Genomic DNA, 22090 nt, shown 5'->3' with positions numbered 1-22090 from the left:
GCAAGGAACATCCTTGCTTTTTCTCTACTTTGGGTGTCAGCAAAGTTTTTCAGAGCAGTTCAAACTCAAGCTGACACACAAAAAAAATTAAAGAAAATGCTCAATAATGTTCTTTTTATTCTTTGATTTATAATATACATGAAAACACAAGACACCCTACCAGTATAATTAAAAATGCGTTCTAAATTCTAAATGCTTTCTAAAGAATTTCCTCTCTTCTTGCCTTTTTTCCTAAGAACTTCTGAAGAATGTGTGCTTCACATTATTTTCCCCCATTTTCAATTGACAATCGCCTTGATGAATAGAGGAAGCAACAAGCATCTCAACTCTCTTTGGATTAATTGTTAATTGTAAGGAAAGAAACTGTTCAATAAGGCCAAATGTGCAGGTGTTGAGCATTGTTTGTTGTTGTTTTTTTTAAAGCTTGGGAAATGTGTTTTTGCAACATGGCAGTCAAGCCTGCATAAAGAAGCAAAATATAGAATAACAGAACAAAAAAGAAAATCCTTTTTGGAGCCAAAAAATAATCAAAACAAAGCATCAAAGGTAGAGGCTATAGTGAGAGAACTGCTGGGGACTGAAGTATCTAAAATACACCTGTGTTTGTGCTAATTGAAAAACTCATATTCACAACCTTCGCAGTCCTTAAACAAGCAATATACTTAATGTTTCTGTTCTAAATGTTCTCCCAATATTATTTTAGTGAGAAAGAGAATACTGGGTCCATTTCTACACTTTATCTTAAAAAACAAGGCATATTCAAGGTTTTTTAAAAATTTAACTCATGCAGGTAGGTAATTTCTCCAATGTATCCCTCTGCTTTCTATACCAAAACATGGATTCTTGAAATATCCCAGTTCCCTCAATTCTTCTATGCAATTCTTATGATTGTACTCAAATATTCCTGATAATTGTGTATTTGCATATCTTGTCTTTCTCTCTGGGATTTTATATCATATCATGGATTTTGTCTATCCAATCCACATTTCTCTTCTTTTGGACTTTCAGGGGACTGTTTCTCACTGATATCAGGTATGTGAGTCTGGTGCAGCTGCCACTCTCCATGTCTACTTCTATGGACTGAATGTTTTGTGTCCCAACAAAATTCGTATGTTAAAGTCTAATCCTCAATGTGATGGTGTTTAGAAGTGAGGCCTGGAGGAGGTAATTAGGTCATGAGGGTGGAGCTCTCATGAATTGGATTAGTGGCCCTATAAGAAGTAACAGGAGAGAAATGATCTCTCTCTCCACTAGGTGAGGATACAGTAAGAACACAGCTGTCCATAAGCCAGAAGACGGCCCTTGCTGGAACCCAATGATGCTAGTACCCTAATCTTGAACCTTCAGGCCTCAGCATGTAGAAATAAATTTCTGTTATTTAAGCCACCTAGTCTATGTTTTTTGTTTGTTTGTTTGGTTGGTTGGATGTTTATGTTGCTGTTGTTATAGCAGTCCAGGCAGACTAAGACACATATTTAGCCAATAGTAGAGGGGGAGTTCATAAGACCCAAGATAGGTAACTGTAGTTACCTACACACCTATCTATGATGATTGGTCTAAAGTGATAGCACTTCACCCAAACCAAGCCAGATCCCTTGCCTATGACTTTTTTTTTTTTTTTTAATGTAAGCCTGATTCCAGGAGTTGATCAGCAGTCTCATACTGATTCACAAGAGCTGATTGCTAAATTTGCAGGAACTTTGTAAGCCAATCAATAAACAGCTGATAGCTTGAACTCTACTGTGATGGGAGTATTCACACTATGGAATCTAGAAAGTGCCTAATCAATATACACCACATTAACAAAATGAAGGATGAAATCATATGATTATATCAACAAATTCAGAAAAAGAATTTGACAAAATTCAACAAATACCTTTTCATGATAAAACTTTCAAGAAGTTACGAAAAGTACTTCAAAATAATACAGACAATACGTAACAAGGCCACAGCTGACATCCTGCTCAATAGTGAAAAGCTGAAAGCTTTTCCTTTAAGATCATAAATAATACAATGATGCCTACTTTCACCACTTTTATTCACTGTAGTGTCGAAACTCCTAGCCAGAGCAATTTGACAAGAAAAAGAAATAGAAGGTAACCAAATCAGAAAGAAAAGTAAAATTGTCTCTGTTTGCAGATGACATAATATTATATATAAGAAAACCCTCAAGATGCCACCAAAAAACTGTTAGAACTTTAGAACTAATAAAAGAATTGAGTAAGTTTGCAGAACACAAAATCAATACATAAGGGAGATGCAAGAGGGAAGAGATATGGGGACATAGGCATATGTATAACTGATTCACTTTGTTATAAAGCAGAAACTAACACACCATTGTAAAGCAATTATACTCCAATAAAGATGTTTTAAAAAAATCAATACCTAAAAATCAGTTTCATTTGTATATACCAGAAATGAACTATCAAAAAGAAAAGTTAAAAAAAACAATCCCACTTACAGTAACACCAAAATGAATAAAACACTTAGGAAAAATTTAACCAAGGCGGTAAAAGACCTGTACACTGAAAACTATAAAACATTGATGAAAGAAGACAAATAAATGGAAAGATATTCTGTGTTCATGGTTGGAAAAATTAATATTGTTTAAATGTCCACACTACCCAAAGTGATGTACAAATTCAGTGTAATCCCTATCAAAATTCCAATGGCATTTTTACAGAAATAGAACAAACAATCCTAAGATTTGTATGGAACCATAAAAGACCACAAATAGCCAAAGAAGAAAGAAGAACAAAGTAGGAGGCAGCATACTCCCTGATTTCAAAGCTGTATTTCAAAACTATATTATAAAGCTATTAATCAAAACAGTATGGTATTAGCATAAAAAGAGACACATAGTCAGTGGAACAGAATAGAGAGCCCAGAAATGAATCCACAAACATAAGGTCCATTAATTTTAAACAAAGGAGCCAAGAATATAAAATGGGGAAAGGCTAGTCTCTTCCGTAAATGGTGTTGTGAAAACAAGATAACCACATGCAAAAGAATGAACCTAGACTACTCTCTCACATCATACATGAAAATCAAGTCAAAATGGGTTAAACACTTGAACATAATACCTGAAATCATAAAATGCCTAGAAGAAAACATAGGGGGTAAATTCCATGACACTGTTCTTGGCAATGATGTTTTGAATTTGATACCAGAAGCAAAGTCAACAAAAGCACAAATAAACTAGAGACACTACATCAAAATAAAAAGCTTCTGCACAGTTGAGGAAACCATCAGCAAAATGAAAAGGCAACCTATTAAAATATATATCCAATAAGGGGTTAACAAACAAAATATACAAGGAACACATACAATTCATTAGCAAAAAATACATAACCCAATTAAAAATGGCAATAGACCTGAAGAGACATTTTTCCAAAGAAAAATGGCCAACAGATACATGAAAAGGAGCTCAACATCACTAATCATAAGAGGAAGGCAAACCAAAACCATAATGAGATATCATCTCACACCTGTTAGGATGCCTGTTATCAAAAAGACAAGCAATAACAAATGCTGGTGAGGATGTGGAGAAAAGGTAACACCTGTGCACTTTTGAAGAGCATGCAAAGTTGTGTAGCCACTATGGAAACCAGTATATAAGTTCCTCAAGAAATTAAAAATAGAACTACCATATGATCCAACAATCCTACTTCAAGATATATCCACAAGAAATAAATTCTAAAATCCTATCTTTAAGAGAGATCTGTACCCCATGTTCACTGTAGCATTATTTACAATAGCCAAGATATGGAAACAACCTAAGGGTCTGTCAATGAATAAATGGATAAAGAAAATGTGATATATATGTCACACACATATATATATATATATATATGAAATATATACAATGGAATATTACTCAGCCTTCAAAAAGAAATTCTGCCTTTTACAACAACATGAATGAACCTGGAGGGCATTATGGTAAGTGAAATAAACCAGAGAAAGACAAATACAGCATGATTTCACTTATAAGTGGGATCTAAAAACAAACAAACAAAAAAATGCAAATTAAAAAAAAAAACACACCTCATAGAAACAAAGTAGAATGGTACTGCCATGGAGTAGGGAATGGGGAAATAGAAAGAGGCTGATCAAAGGGTACAAACTTTCAGTTATAATATGAATAAGGTCTGTAGATCTAATGTATAACATGGTGACTATAGTTGATAATACTGTATTATATAATTGAAATTTGCTAAGTAGAACTTAAGTGCTCTCACCAAAAAAACAGTAAATATGTGAGGTGACAAATGTACTAATTAACTCAATTATGGGAATCCTTTCACAATGTATACATACATCAAATCATAATGTTGTAAACTTTAAATATAGTATATATTTATCAACTACACTTCAATGAAACTGGGAGAAAAAAGAAATTCAAAAGTATTACAAATTAGGTTTTTGCTTTTTTTTCTTAATTGCATGGAGTTTCTTTACCTATTACTATCATGAGTTAGATATAAAAGGGCAAGGACAATATCCTGTATTTATCATTTTTCTACCTAGAAGGTATTCTATAGGTGTCTAACAAATCCTTGTTGAGTCACATCATCAGGCTTTGATCATCATGACAGTATTATAATGAGATGTGGTGGTGTCAAGATGGGAACCAAGAGTTAGGATGTTGGGTTTTTGAGAACTAAGATTTCACTTCTATAGTATAGCACCGAGTATTCAGGCTTTGGAACAAGAGAGAACTCAATTCAAATCCTACTTCTGGCCCTCAAAATCTTACTTGGACATGTTGCTCAAGCTTGCCTTTAGGATGGTTGTCAGTGACAATATTTGGTAGAGAGGCATAACCTTTCCCAAAAAGGGAATTTCCTCTCCGCTTATCGCCATGTGTTTCCCAGAATCCATGGAATGCCTTGATATACGTTTTTTTAATTCTAAAATTCTTGGCAATGATTTCTAGACCACACTGTCTGCTGATAAATATTTTGTGTTTGTGTAGCAGTTTTTACTTTATGAATAATTTTCCCCACTCCTTATTGCATTTGATCAGATTCTGGAATTGCATACTATGTCTAACTGACATGGCTTTCATCTCAAGGTATATGACAGGGAAGAGTAGGTCCAATTTGAACATTAACTTGGTGACTAATTTGTAAATTTTGAAAGGTCCTGTTTACTGTTACCAGCAACATCTTTTGTGGATAACATACCTTATAAAGTTTCCATGGATTATGAACCCATCACCATATATGTGATTACATAGCTTAGCAAGGTGGCAAGGAAGCCAACTCATCCCTATAACTATAGACAGACAGACAGACAGATAGATAGATAGATAGATAGATAAACAGAAAGATAGATAGAAGCTTAGATGCAGAAGAAAATCTCTTCTTTGACAAATGTCACAGTCAAGTCAGTTTGGGGATTCTGGTACCTTAATTTAGTTATAGACCAGGGCATAAGACTTAATTGTCATTTTCCAATTCAATAATCATTTATAGAGCACATTTCTAAATTAGAAGACAGAGGGATCTATATTTGGATCTCTAAAGCAAATCTTTGCCTTTCAAGAATATAACCTGAATTTTTTTGTCAGTTGAATCAAAATATTTTGAACTAACACTACAACTTGATAATTATCCAATGATTTTTCTTTCAGAAATTTATTGGTTGCCTCATGAAATTATAACAAAATACTTAAAAAAAATATCTTCCCTGGCTACTCGTTATCAACCTTCCAGGTATGATCATTATAAACCTCCCTGACCTGGACTCCATCTGTATTGCTGATCCAAGTGTCAATATGAGAACAAAATGAAACAGCCAAAAGAAGGAAAATATCATTTATACAACGAACTTAACAATAATAATAAAAAAGAAAGATCAGGATGTAAACTTTAAAATACCACCATTGATTATAACACCAAGCTGAAAGAGGTGGCGTCACCAGTGCTTTGATAGTGTCAGTAGCTGTGAGAGGCCAGAGCAAGAGATTCCAGAGAGTTCCTGGTTGTTTCCTGCCAGCATTGCCTCAAGGCCTAGTGAGGTTTATCTATGCTCCCTGCATCAGACCTTTTTCAATTGTAAATGAACCCCAACTGAAGCTAGTTTAAGGAAAAACAAAAGTAAGCATGACATCTACTGGCTTTTACACTAAGAAGTTAAAAGATCCAAGGTCTGACTAAATGTAGAGGGTCAAATATTATTCCTAGGCCTGGGGTTCTTTCCATTTCTTGCCTCTCAGGATCTTGGCTTCTTCTCAGGTAGTCTCTGCCCACATAGTGACCCCAAGTAGCATTCGTCCAACCATGATGGTCAAGGGCACACATGTCTGATTGACCAGGCCTACATCATGTGCCTACCCCAGGAACCAAGAAGTAAGACCATCCCACCCAGACCTCATGACCTGGGGGTAGGTTCTTTTTCTCAAGCAAAGATCAGCATTTTTATTAAAAGTGGGGGGAAAGGATTTTAAGATATCAGGTGTCCATGGCTGCTTTTTGGTGTAACCCTGAGTAGGCAGTGTGGATTTAAAGCTTTATGCATTAGAGTCAGACAGATCTATATCCATATGCCAGCTCTGCCACTCCCTAGATATACAGTCTCAGGCAAGTTGCTTAATCTCTTGTATGTGTATATATAAAATGGGAATCTTAACTGTACTTAGCTCATAGAATTTCTATGAGGATAACATGAGATTACATAAGGATACAAAGTATACTACCAGGCAAATAGTAAACAACCACTTAATAAGTATTTGAAGAAGGTGATATAACTTGAACGGATAGAAAATCTAAAGACATATGAATTTTATCCCTGAACAGACAATGGTACCGTTTTTAATCACTGATAAGAAGGTAGAAGCAAAATCCAAACTAAACTCTTCTAGTGGTGGTAAACATCCCATGGGTTTACTAAGATGATTCCCAAGCTTTTCTTAAGGATTCTCTTCACTACATTAAAGAATCTCTCTGTGGTCCTGGAACTTCAGGGGGTTAACCACTATTTAGCTTCTGCATTCTTATTACAAGTATATGAATGATTTTGAATAAATATTTTGAAATATTAAGATTATTTCACAGCTTGCAATTACTCCTTTGTACCTGTACATATTTTGATGGGAAAGAAGGGGGGAAATACAGAACCTACATAAAAGATTCAAGTAAAATCTAATACAAAACAGGAATTGCTAACACAGCACAGAGATGCCCAAACTGCATGGATAAGTGATTTTGAAAACCATCAAACAGACATTCCACAAGATCAACCAAAATGCAGTGTGCATGAGATTAATGAGTGATTTTAGTCCAATAATCATTAAAATGCCTAAGAGAAAGGGTTTCTCTTCTTCTGGCATCTATTCTTTATTGGAGGATATCATTATATATATAAATTTCATCTTGCCTTTAACTGCCTAGTTTAGCTATAAACACTTAAAAAGAGATTCTTGCCAGAGGAGAAATCTGGCCTCAGCTTGGAGTCACTTGGGGTCAATGACAAGATGAAGGTACAACAAGTAAACTAATAAAACAGAAGGTAAGGAGCCTCTAATCCAAAAAGATTCATTTACTTTTCTCCCTTCCTTCCTTCCTTCCTTCCTTAATCCCTCCCTTCCTTCCTTCCTTCTTTCCTCCCTTCCTTCCTTCCTTCTTTCCTCCCTTCCTTCCTTCCTTCTTTCCTCCCTTCCTTCTGCCCTTCCTCCCTTCCTTCCTCCCTTCCTTCCTTTTATCTCTTAAGTACAAGTAATATGTGCACATTTTGTCACAAACATTTAAATAATATTTTTACAAGCAAAAAACAACAATTTAATAATATCCTGAAGTCATGTGCCATGCAATTACACAAACCCTGATGTTAGGGACTGAATTTGCATTATTGATTACAATGATTTTCTGTGTCAACTCTGCACCAAAACACCTAAGTGAAAAATCTAATTGACTCTCTGCGTAGTATCACAACCAACAGCCACATACTTGCATACTTAAATGTATTTTTAAAAATACTTCATGGATGAGATGTAGACATTGCTCATATGGATTTCAAGTGGAGTTATTTGTCAGTACAACTAAAATTGAGTACTTCTCCCTAGAAGTAGGACCTTGGTGAATAATAAAGAACTAGTCTAAAGTAATTTCCATTTTTAAGATACCTACCCTGAATACTGAAGAATATCTATGATCTTTTTAAAGCACATGGGTTTTGGTATCAAACAGATGTGGGTTCAGCCTCAGATTTGACATTTAATAAACATGACTTTGGAAAGTTACTTAATATATTTAAGTTCCAATTTTTTCATCTATACAATGAGTATAACAAAAATACCTTCCTCAAAAATTGGCTGTGGGGCTCAATATCAAAAAAAACAAACAACCTAATCAAAAAATGGGCAGAAGACCTAAATGGACATTTCTCCAAAGAAGACAAACAGATGGGCAACAGGCACATGAAAAGATGCTTAACATCAGAAATTATTAGAGAAATGCAAATCAAAACTACAATGAGGTACCACCTCTCACCTGTCAGAATGGCCATCATTAAAAAGTCTACATTAATAAATGCTGGAGAGGGCATGGAGAAAAGAGAACTCTCCTACACTGCTGGTGGGAATGTAAATTGGTACAGGTACTGTGGAGAACAATATGGAGGTTCCTTAAAAAACTAAAAGTAGAATTACCATATGATCCAGCAATCCCACTTCTGGGCATATACCTGGACAAAACTATAATTCAGAAAGATACATTTACCCCCTACTGTTCACTATTCACAATAGCCAAGTCATGGAAACAACCTAAATGTCCATCGATAGATGAACAGATAAAGAAGATGTGATATATATATATATATATATATATATATATATATATATATAATGGAATACTACTCAGCCATAAAAAGAACAAAATAATGCCATTTGCAGCAACATGGATACAACTAGACATTATCATACTAAATGAAGTCAGAAAGAGAAAGACAAATACCATATGATATGACTTATATGTGGCATCTAAAATATGGCACAAATGAACTTATCTACAAAACAGAAAGAGACTCACAGACATAGAGAACAGACTTGTGCTTGCCAAGGGGAAGGCGGGTGGGGGAGGGAAGGAGTGGGAGTGTGGGACTGGAAGATATAAACTATTATATATAGTATGGATAAACAAGGTCCTACTGTATAGCACAGGGAACTATATTCAATACCCTATGATAAACCATAATGGAAAAAATTTTTAAAAGAATGTCAGAAAAATCAGTTCAAATATTGGCCGTGGGAATTAAACAGACACTACATATAAAATGCTAGCATAATAATGACAGTTAGTACACAACACATTTAGCCTTAGATACTTAGATTCTATACTTGTTTGAATTGAGTTTTACTTATTTGTTTTATTTTGTTTTTGAAAGTCTTGGACCCATGAATGATGGACTGAAAGACAGATCAAATATTTTTCTACAAAAGTCTCATAGATCACGTGTCTCTTGAGCACAGGGACGAGCTCAGTTACCACCTTAACCCCAGTGACCCTCCATGGCCTGGGACTAAACAAATAAGGTACTGGTACTAAATAAGGTACTGGTACTAAATAAATAAGGTACCTGGTACTAAATAAATAAGTTGCACTTGTCATATCCTCTTCACTTTTATTTCCCTTTTTGCATAACAGATGCAGACTTATGGGTAGGCAACACAGGCAACCTTAGGTAGAATTCAGCAATTCTCTTCATTCCCAAAAGATAATCTGCTTCACTAGACCTCGGTAAAATAATGGACGTTTTCTTTGAGATCCAGCTGAGGGGCAGCAAACAGATTTATATTACATAGAATGCATTTTCTGTTGTGGGCAGGATGTACTTCATTATGAATATGCTCTATATCTAGTGAGCTTGCATGTGTGTGTGCACCTGTGTGCTTGTGTACATGCACATGTGTTGGAGAAGATGCCTTATTATGTTTCTCACACTTACACTGGCATTCATTTATCAAACATTTTAATCTGTTATGCTTTAACTAATAAGTGAGGATAATGTACTCAATTCCAGATATTGAATCAAAAAGATTATAAATTGAAATTTATAAAAGAATGTTTTGGGTAGTAACAAAGAAACACTGGTTCTGGGAAAGGAATATAGAAAGATTTTGACACACCATTTCTCATTAGATTCAGACATAGAAGCATTAGAGGTATTTATTTTGATGATTTTTAAAAATTCCTTCATCCACATTGTCAGTTCTCTATTTTCTTGCATTTCTCTTTTTAATCATCTGTGTATTCCTCTCCGATCCTGTGGCCAATTCCCCGATCTCATTTCTTATTTTCCTCCTACGTTCACTTCCTCCACTTGCTAACTTGATTTATCTTCCTTGCCTGGTTTCAGTTTCTAACCTTTTCCTTTATTTTCCTCTGACTTCCACTTATCCCCCAGCTAATCTTTTGACCTTTTTGTAATCTCTTTTTCTTTCCACATTATCTTGTTTTCAGAGTTGTCCTTATCTGCTTAGCTCACGGTCAAGTTCAGGGGGAACATTCAGTCTGAGAAGTCTTTAGCCTATAAATGGATTACCAGTTGTCTCAAATGGCTTGGCTCACCCAGATACCTAGAAAAAGGCCCTTCTGTTTCTAAGGCCTTTCCAGAATAGATGGAGCCTCTACTCTCTCTTCTCTGCTCTTTCCCACTCTCCCACCTGCTCACTGTTTTGAAATCTTCAGGCAGAATTTCTAAGTAAAAGAAAGCACATTGTTCAACTCAGGTTTTCCCCGATCATTTGTTGTTTTCTCTCCATTTCCCCTCTACCCTCTGTCTTAGGGCTTTTAAAGAGCAAGGGGCAATTTGGCAGGGCACTGCTTGCGTCTTTCAGATTTAAATTGATACTCTAAAAAGCCTGGCCACCTCCAAGGCAAATGTTTCTCAAGTTTCAATTTAGGTTTCATTAGGAACCCAGCAGCCCTGTGCCAGTCTGCCTGCCCATTTAGACAAGGCCTCTCTCAGGGAATTATGCAGTTGCAAGCTGAAACATCTATATGCAAATGAGCCCTTCTGTATTTGCTATCAGCTACCACAGAAATTTTCCATTCCTTAAAAGCTATTTTTAAAAAGCAAACGGAAAACAGAAAAGAAAGAAAGACAGAAACCCTGAAGAGTGGAAGACTGACTCCCATCCTACACATTTCCACTCTCTCTCCACCTACTCGTTCAAACAGCTGCAGGAGACAGAGAATTCCTGCCCTCCCTTATCCCTCACCAGGGAAAATAGACATATCCTAAGGCAAGGTTATATTACAATTCTAAGTTATCTAAAATAAGTAACTGGTGCACAAAAGGAGTAGAGAAATTTTTTTTGAAGTGAAAAACAGAAGGAAGATCCAAATGGGTCTAAAGGTTTTGAATAAAATAAATTTTGATATGCTTAAAAAATGCAGAATTAACTCTAGTTATTTGCATGATTAAAGGGGAATGGCATTGTGGATGTTATGATTTATATATCATATAAACTTAAAGTATTTTTTTTGGAAAGCAAGGTATATTTGTGCTGTTAAAAAGAAACAGCAGGCCCAAAGTGGAGTCACCTATGCTAAGCCCCACCAAGATTTAATATTTAACCTAACTGCAGTTTCAGCCTCTCTCAGGAGTGGAATTTTAAACCAATCAGTCTGGAATTTCCTGATAAAAAACTGGTGAGGTAATCTGCCTTAAGACCCCTGGTCTTCCCCTAAAAGAAGGTAACCTGAAATAATCAACTCTCTTAACTTTCTTGTCCCACCTTCTTTCTGCCTATAAAAAAACTTCCCTTTTGTACAACTCCTTGGAACACCTTTCAGATGCTGCCCAATTCATGAACTGTTGAATAAAATCAATTACATCTTCAAATTTACACAACTGAAATTCGTGTTTTAACAGCTTTGGTGGCAGTAGTGGGATCTAAAGTGAACTTCTGATGGCATTCAGGGACAAGGAGAAATACATGGGTGGTACCCCATGAACCCTCAGTTCACTTCACTGTCTTTCTTGCTGTTTCTGAGGGCCATAAGTTCTTCTTGGTTATGAGCCCCATTCTATTTGCATCTAGCCCCCCATCTAATTGGCTTTTCTTTACAGGACAGGGCAGCTTGAGCTAGTAGACAGTTCTGCCCGAAGCCTAACTGAGCTGGTGGATGGTTCTGCCTGGAGCCAAGCCCTTAGCTTTTCACACAGCAACTCCTGGATTTTTGAGTGGAAACCCCCAGCCCTGGATTCTGTTTCCAGATTTCACATTGGAAAACTGCTGGTGGTGGCTATAGTTCCCCATTTGTTGAGGTCTGTTGATTCAATCTTTTTTCCCAGTTCAAAGTTCCATAGTAATTGTTGGTGGTTACCAGCTGGGATCAGACCGGATTCAAGTTAAAAACCAGACAGCGTTTGAGGTTGGTCTGGGTTCGGCTTGACTTGGACCATGTCCAGGCTATAGCTAATGGGGAGCTCAGAAGTCAAAAGCCACGAAAATTAGTGGGCACAGGTAGAACATTTAAAGGCTGTTAGAACTCTTGCTGTCTCAAGAAGAAACCCAAATAGGATAAATTGTTCATGGTTGTTAGGGAACTCTTGACCAAAACCACCCGCCTTGGCCAGGCACTATGATAACCACTTGCATGAGCTGTCTTGCAACAAGAGGTCCCAATAAGGAACACGGTGCTGTCACTGAAAACTAACTGGGAGAATTCAGGAGGGGCCAAAAGGAGGGAGGAGATGCCAGTCCATAAATTCTACCAACCTAAAAAAACAAATAACATACAAGGGAACTCCCACAGCTGATTTCTCAGCAGAAACTTTACAAGCCAGAAGAGAGTGGCATGATATATTTAAAGTGATGAAAGGGAAGAACCTACCACCAAGATTATTCTACCCAGCAAGGATCTCATTCAGATTCAATGGAGAAATCAAAAGCTTTACAGACAAGCAAAAGCTAATAGAATTCAGCACCACCAAACCAGCTCTACAACAAATGCTAAAGGAACTTCTCTAAGTGGGAAACACAAGAGAGGAAAAGGACCTAGAAAAACAAACCCAAAACAATTAAGAAAATGGTAATAGGAACATGCATATCAATAATTACCTTAAATGTGAATGGACTAAATGCTCCAACCAAAAGACAGGCTTGCTGAATGGATACAAAAACAAGACCCATATATATGCTGTCTACAAGAGACCCATGTCTGACTGAGGGACACAAACAGACTGAAAGTGAGGGGATGAAAAAAGATATTCCATGCAAATGGAAATCAAAAGAAAGCTGCAGTACTAATACTCATATAAAATAGATAAAACAGACTTTAAAATAAAGAATGTTATAAGAGACAAGGAAGGACACTACATAATGATCAAGGGATCAATCCAAGAAAAAGATATAACAGTTATAATTATATATGCACCCAACATAGGAGCACGTCAATACATAAGGCAACTGCTACCAGCTATAAAAGAGGAAATTGACAGTAACACAATAATAGTGGGGGACTTTAACACCTCAGTTACACCAATGGACAGCTCATCCAGACAGAAAATTAATAAGGAAACACAAGCTTTAAATGAAACAATAGACCAGAGAGATTTAATTGATATAGGACATTGCATGTGAAAACAGCAGATCACACTTTCTTCTCAGGCGCAGATGGAACATTCTCCATGATAGATTACATCATGGATCACAAGTCAAGCCTCGGTAAATTTAAGAAGACTGAAATCATATCAAGCATATTTTCTAACCACAACACTGAGAGTAGAAATCAATTACAGGGAAAAAAATGTAAAAACACAAACACAAGGAGGCTAAACAATATGTCACTAAATAACCAAGAGATCACTGAAGAAATCAAAGAGGAAATCAAAAACTACCTAGAGACAAATGACAACCAAAACAGGATGATCCAAAACCTATGGGATGCAGCAAGAGCAGTTCTAAGAGGGAAGTTTAAAGCAATACAATCCTACCTCAAGAAACAAGAAAAATCTCAAATAAACAATCTAACCTTACACCTAAAGGAACTAGAGAAAGAAGAACAAACAAAACCCAAAGTTTGTAGAAGGGAAGAAATCATAAAGATCACAGCAGATATAAATGAAATAGAAACAAAGAAAACAATGGCAAAGATCAATAAAAGTAAAAGCTGGTTCTTTGAGAAGATAAACAAAATTGATAAACCATTAGCCAGACTCATCAAGAAAAAGAGGGAGAGGAATCAAATCAATAAAATTAGAAATGAAAAAGGAGAAGTTACAATGGACACCAAAGAAATACAAAGCATCATAAGAGACTACTACAAGGAACTCTATGCCAATAAAATGGACAACCTGGAACAAATGGACAAATTCTTAGAAAAGTATAACCTTCCAAGACAGAACCAGGAAGAAACAGGAAATACAAACAGACCAATCACAAGTAATGAAATTGAAACTGTGATTAAAAATTTTCCAACAAACAAAAGTCCAGGACCAGATGGCTTCACAGGTGAATTCTACCAAACATTTAGAGAAGAGCTAACACCCATCCTTCTCAAACTCTTCCAAAAAATTGCAGAGCAAGGAACACTCCCAAACTTATTCCACTGATATTTTATAACTAGTGCATTTTATATTCTCATACCTGTCTTGTGTCTACAATTTTAAAACGAAGCTATGAGGTCTCTATTTGCATCTGTATGTTCATGTATGTTTATATGTGTATGTTGTAGGTGTGTGATTAATTTCTACCCTCAGATGGCATTGCTTAAATTAATTTGTAAAAGAGCTCTATTCAATTGGCTTAGAAAGAAACCAAGAACTGGTATAAATTAAGGGCTGAGTATTCTAAAATCTCTCAGAAATGTGATTGAAACTAACCTAAATGTTTTTCAGGTTCACATGATCAAGGAAAATATTTGCTATTAAAGCTAGTTTAAATTCATTGGCTTAGTTAAAACAGACATGTCTTTTGAGTTGCCAACACTGAATATAAAGCAAACAACTTTTATTCTACCTGGTTTTACTAGTAAAATTCATATTATCTCTGTTGCAAAATCTGTTAGCAAAAAAATAAATTAGAATGATGCCTGATTTTTTCTAATATCTTATGAAGTTTTCATGGGTAATCTAAACACAATTGTTGGGAGTAAGTGATTTTAGATAGATGAAAATGTTATAGAGTTTATAGGTAAAATAATTATATTTTATGTTAGGTGTATAAGAAATAGCTTTCAAAATCTTTCAGGTAACTTGAAACTTTAGAGTTTTGCTAAGCTAAGCTAAGCTAAATAATGGAAATACATTGAAAATCTAGGTCATTTCCAAATAAGATGAAATAGTGAAACATTAATTACTAAACATAGGTTTATCTACTTTTGGCTTCTTATTACAAAGAAATGAAAGACATTTGGGATCTATTAGTAAACTTACCTAGCGCTTTATTGAAAGACTGTACTATGAAGAAACATATTTTCAGAAATTATGAAATGTATTCACAAATTTGCGAATCTAAAGAATGCTGGTGTAACAGACACAATTCACAATTGTTCACTTATGTTACACTAGAAATTAAGGTTTTAAGGGTTAAGAATTCTAATTAATATATGTAATTAAAATTACTAAAACTAAAAAGGGAAGCAATTCCATATGCAAGGAAATTAGGATGTGAGTTTTGGCTATAAAAATGTATAAGATGTGAAAATGCATTTTTTTCAGGGAAAAGAAAATAAATTTGTCCCAAGGTAAAAAACTGGTTATTTCAAAATGGGAGAGAAGGAAAGACAAATTAAGTAGGAAGTTGGGAAGAGAGAAAGACAGGGAAAATTCACCTTGTGTAATCAAGCTGGCTTAGAATGAACTGATATTATAGAAGTGTTTCAAGTAAGCTTTAATATCTGTAATGTACTTATATAAAACTAAAATTTTCTTTCATCTGCTAAAAGGACAAAGTTTTTCTGTAGCATTGGTCTGCTCTTGATAATAAGCTACTATAAAATGTTTCTCTTTCCCTTTTAAGTAATATCTCCCTAGAAAGCAAAGATTTTGTGTTTTACAAAATAATTTCATGTGCTTTGATTGGTTTTCCTCACAATTATGTAACCTTTAGTATTTGCCTTAGAAATATTTTATTAATCATTTCGGTCAAATAGATAAGTACTATTTTATAATTATTTGTGATTCTATTTGTCATGTGTTTGTTTTAACCTTTTGATAATATTGACAAGCTTCCCAAAATCAAATTCTAAATGAAATCTTTTTGACCTGAAACTAACTTTGGGATTTTCCAGAGGGTCCCTGGAAAACCTCAAAAGATTTGTTCTTTCTCTTCATAGAAAGAGAGATGTTTAACTAGGCTTATTTAAAATATTAAATTACATGGAAAGCATCGTCAAGTAAAAAGTAATACTGGGCTTCCCTGGTGGCGCAGTGGTTGAGAGGCTGCCTGCCGATGCAGGGGACACGGGTTTGTGCCCCGGTCTGGGAAGATCCCACATGCCGCAGAGTGTCTGGGCCCGTGAGCCATGGCCGCTGAGCCTGCGCGTCCGGAGCCTGTGCTCCGCAACGGGAGAGGCCACAACAGTGAGAGGCCCACGTACCGCAAAAAAAAAAAAGTAATACTAAGCCTTCTAAATGCTCTATTTGTATACGTATATGTTATAAGTGTTCCTGAAGTTCCTAAAGTCTGATATGGCCTAGTATGATGTTATCATCATAATTTCAGTTATCATTTAAAAATATTGTGCATCATAGAAATAACCAAATTTTCCTGTCAATTTCATTATAATGAACTCTCATCAGCTCTTTAACAAGGGGCATTTTTAAAAGTCTTTTTGTCAATTACAAACAGTTATTGTTTTACTCAGATGCTTTTGCAAGAGTGTTCTGAGAAAAGTGCTTCATTTTCAAGGAGATTCAAGGAAAAAGTTTTAACAAGTACAGGTTTCTGATCATAAAACTGAACTGGATAAGAATTTCCAGAACTAATGGAAAAGCTGGATTCAAACAGAACAAGAATTAATAACAAGCACTGAATAAAGTGAGGAGGATGATTATAATTTTTATGACTTTTTGTCTGAAACATTGCTGGTTGTTTAATGTTGTTTTTCCAGGTTTAAAGAGACCTTTTCTCTTAAGCTATCTATGATTTATATCAATTTGGTAAAGTATACCAAACAAAGATATAAACAAAGATGAAAACATTTGGTTTTTTCTCCCTACTTAACCCCTCCAAAACTGGGGAACTCTTGAGAATTTTTTTCATGGCAATATAGTTATTTGTATAAATTCAGTAAAAATTTACTCTCCTTGTGATATGACACAACTGGAAATATTGGTTATATTACCAAAGCTTTGACTGGAATGTTATACTTGAGAGAGATATGAATAGACTCAGATATGACCAGACTGTTTTGAGGAACTAAGATTGACTTTATGAAGCCAATAAAGCCCCTTGAAAAAAACTGACCCGGTACCTTGCTTACAACGTTCCAGCAAAGCAATCTTATAAAGGGCTTATATAGTCAATCACTATTCTTACTATTCTTGCTGCACTTATGTAAATAATCAGGCCAAGTTTTAATGCAAACAAATTAGTTTTACTGTGGTTACCTTTGGAAAAGAGTATGGTTAACTGTAGAGAGAAAAATTGTGTTTTCACCTTTGCATATATTAGATTCTAGTCCTGTTAATTGTCTTTGAGATTTTGTTATAAACCTGTAAACTGGACTAAATCTTGAATTCTAGTTTTCTCAAATATCTGACTCTCCAAACTAACATTTCCAATTTTATTCCAGCCTTTTGATTTGCAATAACTGAGAACAAAGACTTCCCTTGAATCTCCTTGGATGGGACTATAAGGTCCTCCTCACTGCCCAGGTGGCAGCCAGACTTCAGGGACTTAAACCTTGGGCCCATATCTCCCAATGAAGAAGGAAACTGCACACAAGCTGAAGACCTCAAAATCAAATTGACTAGGAAGAGAAGTAGCTGACATAGATGTAGACTGCTTCCACCCAAGATGCCAGATCAAGACTTCTTACTTTAATCATAAAAACATTTTTTCTTATTCTTTTCTTTACTCTGACATTGGCCTACGAAGATAATGCCATTACCCATACATCACAGGCCACCGCTAAGGGGGGATAAACTCTGGAACTTAGAACAACTTCTTATTTCAGGCTAGGAAAAAACCTAACTGACTCCTGGCTTGAAGAGGCCAATGTAACAATCCCTGTAAATGAATTCATTAACAGTTGCAACTTTGTGGCAGTGGTTTGTGCCCCGAGAGGATTTATCTTTGTTTGTGGTGGTTATCATTGTCCTTGAGCCTATGAAGCCTAGATGGCTGGCACATAACTGGGCAATGCCTCTTAGGTTATCTAACTGTGCCCCTAACTATCTACAAACAAACTGAAACGTGTCATTGGTCAACTTCCCTGAATTTTCATGGATGAGTTAGATAGGACCTACCAGGAGGCATTCAGGATTAAGGATTCACTTTACTTAGCAGGGCTCTACTTCCCTGGATAGAAGTAAGTACAAATGAGGCTATGATCAGGAACCTCTCCCCAACTCTTGAAAGTATTGCAGAATCTGCCCAACAAAAATTCTTAGACCCTCTGTCCAAAGTTTTTCTTGATAACAGGATTATTGTTTAGCTGGGCAAAGAGGTATCTGTGCTGTGGCCAACACTACCTGCTATATCTGGATTAATACTTTTGGAGAAGTTGAATCTCAGTTACAGAAGATCACTGAACAAGCCACTTAGCTTAAAAGAGTGACTCCTTCAAAGGGGTCCTTCTTTGGTTGGTTTGATTCTTGGGGATCATGACTCCAAAGTGCACTCCAAACATTGGAATTATCCTGCTTATAGTTATCATGATAATCCCCCTGGTGCATTGCATTCTCTCAAAACCTTTAAATGCATGTTCGCAGCCACTAATCAGCAAGCAAAAGACCTCCCTAAGACTGAAACATCAGACAAGGAACGAAGAGAATGACCAACAAAAATATTTTGAGCCTTAAGTCGTGACCTGTGAATACCACACAGATTCAGCAACAAACAAACAAACACCCAGGATCAATAAAAGCTGCAAGAACTAGCATGGTAGCCGGGAGTGGAGTAAACGCCTTAAATTTTGATCCCTCTCTCTCAGTTAGGCTTAGAGCTTGATTCGATCAAAAGGGGGAACTGTTAAAAAGAAACATTCACTTTGCTGTACAGCAGAAATTAACTCATTGTAAAGCAACTATATTCCAATAAAAACAATAAGTAAAATAAAAGTACAGTATAGAAACAGAAAAACAAAAAAAAACCCAAAAAAACTGGCCCCACATTGAGTCACTTATGCTAAGCTCCACCAAGATTTAATACCTAACCTAACTGCAGTTTCTGCTTCTCCAAGGAATGGAATTTTAAACCAATCAGTCTGGAACCTCCTGACCAACACTACTGAGGCAGTCTGCCTAAGACCACTTCCCTTCCCCCTAAGAAAAGGTAGTCTTGCCTGAAACAATCTACTCTTTAACTTCTTTGTCCCACACTCTTCCTGCCTATAAAATCCTTTTATTTTGCAAAACTCCAAGGAGTCCCTTTCTACTTCTTGATGAGATGCTGCCCGATTCATAAATCATTGAATAAAGTGAATTAGAACTTCAGATTTATTCAGTTGAATTTCTAACAGTGCTAAAGTGGAATATTGTAAGTACCATTCAAACGTGGCTATTGGTCCTTGAGCAGGTCTTCTGGGCATCAATTTCTTCATTTGTAAATGAGGGGCTGAGCTAGATAGATCAGTGGTTCTTAAATTATTCGAAGACTCCTCACTACTTTAACTTTGTATCTGAAAGCAATTTCAAACTTAAAGAAAATTTGCAACACTGATGTGAAAAACACTCATTATCCTTCACCGATAGTCACCTATTGTTAACATTTTATCCCATCTGCTTTATCATTGCTGCTCTCTCCCTCTCTCTCTCTCTCTGTATAGACAGAGAGACAGACAGTTAGATATCTATCTATTGTATATATAGGTACTGATATAGAGGTATCTAGATATATAAATCTAGACACACTAACACAGATCACATGCACATACATGTGAATGTACATATACATATATACATATATGTATGTATATCCATTCACTATTATCTGAAATCCAAATTGAACTGAGTTACCCATAATTTATCTGGCAACCTTAGAGGGAAGAAAAAAAAAAAAAAACAAAGGGTACAATAATAAGCAAGTTACCAGGGTGGATAATAGGTTGCAAATCTTGCTATTTGAAGGGGACCTTCTGAGAAACCATATAGAATACACCTCAGAACTTAGCTACAGCAGGACAGAGAGCCTAGGGCATTATCCTCAGACTCCCATTCTACCTCTGTTGAAGAATGTCCCTAGGGCTGCATTAACTCCTTGTCACTTTTGTGCTGCTCTAGCTTGTGGCTGAGCAAACTCCCAAGCATGAAAGAAGCTGTCAAGCAGAGAAGCAGGCATTTAAAGTAGGGAGCTATCCATGGTATACCTGAAACTGTCCACCATGGGTACAGGTAACATTCAGAGGTGAGCTCTGGGGACACGGGATAGGGCATCAAAAGATCCAACTAGAGTTTCTCTTTACTAGCTCCTTTGCTTTGCTTCTGTGCTCACAAAGCAACCTTGTGATTATCACACTGTTTCTTAATGTTACAGAGAAAGTGTAGTACAGTCCTGAGGCCTCCAGCCCTGTCACTGATTGCTGCAGTGCATAGAAATCAACAGATATTCTGGTCTTTTACACTGGCTGTGGGAGCTAAGTCAACATGTCTGCTCCTGAGATCTATACTCACTTCCGGCAAGCTGATAATTTATATTTCTGAGTCAGTAAGTCTGTGGGACGGGCCTCCAGACAGTGCCAAGATGCTAGTACATAGAATAGTACCCTCTAATGCCTCCTTAGAGGTACCTGGCCTCCTTCTCACAGCCCTACATCCTTGAAACAAGGTTTCAGTAGTTGTGAGTCACTTTTCCTCTATTTTGAATTTTTACTATCTTCATTTTCCAGATGGGCAAATTGAGTTTGGATACTCCTCTCCAAAAGCCCATTTTCTGTGAATTATTATGTAAAGGCTTTAGCTTTAAACCTCAAATCATTCTTAGCTTAATTAAAAGTACCAGGTTATTATCTATTCCCTCGTATCTACAATGTGGGATCTTGGATTCAGCTTGAGGAAGCTCATATTTCTCAGTGGAGTTTGATTAGTAGCAGAGAAAGCATGAGGCATCTCTCTTTCTTCCTGGCCTGTGTCTAACCCCAGGAGCTACTGGGAAGTACTCTGGGTTATGGTGTGAAATCAAAATGTTGAGTGTTCTTCCTGGAATGGATAACTCAGAAACTGATAGAAAGCATCGGCTTTAATATATAAATATATTTAAATTATATTTTTAAAAAAATCTCAATTAGAATATGGGTCAGCCTGGGTTCTTCAGGAAGCAGACCTGATTTTTCTGTTTACCTTACCCTGCTTCCTTCACTCCATTGCAGGTTTTACCCAAAAGTACTCCCATCATAAATCACGTGACAAAAATCTCTGCCTCAGGCTCTGCTTCCACAAGTCTGACCTAAGCTAGACTTTGCAACGAGTGAGCCTGAGAGGCTAAAGAATTTATTCTTTAATTCTGCATCATTCCCCCCTTATGAATTGCCTTTACCAAACTTCACGTTTTTCAGATAGAGGAGAAAAAAGCACATTCAACTTTTTCACTCATTACTCATTAAGTCATATCATTGGGCTTATAAATGAGTTACATTAGTATCTGCTTTAGCCTAGTAATGAGTTTGTAATGCTAAATTATAAATTCAGCCTCTCTTCTTGCTCTTTCTCTGTCTGTATAAACTTTACCCAATTACTTCAAGTAACAATAAACATGTAACTATCCATCAGAGAGAAGAGCTCACAGGCAGAGCTACTGAATGTTGTACTATTTCATTCAAGATATGGTTAGAATTTACTTGGACTAGACTAAATGAACTCATTTCCAATAAGGTTTAGTTTGTCTCTGAATGAATCAGTGTCATAGGAATACTGCTGCACACATACTGTCCATATACACATTGTTGTCCTTTGCCTTGAGAGATGGAATTACATGGAA

The sequence above is a fragment of the Globicephala melas genome, chromosome 6 (assembly GCF_963455315.2).
Source record: "Globicephala melas chromosome 6, mGloMel1.2, whole genome shotgun sequence".
In the NCBI taxonomy this organism is placed as follows: domain Eukaryota; kingdom Metazoa; phylum Chordata; class Mammalia; order Artiodactyla; family Delphinidae; genus Globicephala; species Globicephala melas.
The sequence above is the reverse complement of the archived record's forward strand: the minus strand, read 5'-3'. Positions refer to the sequence as shown.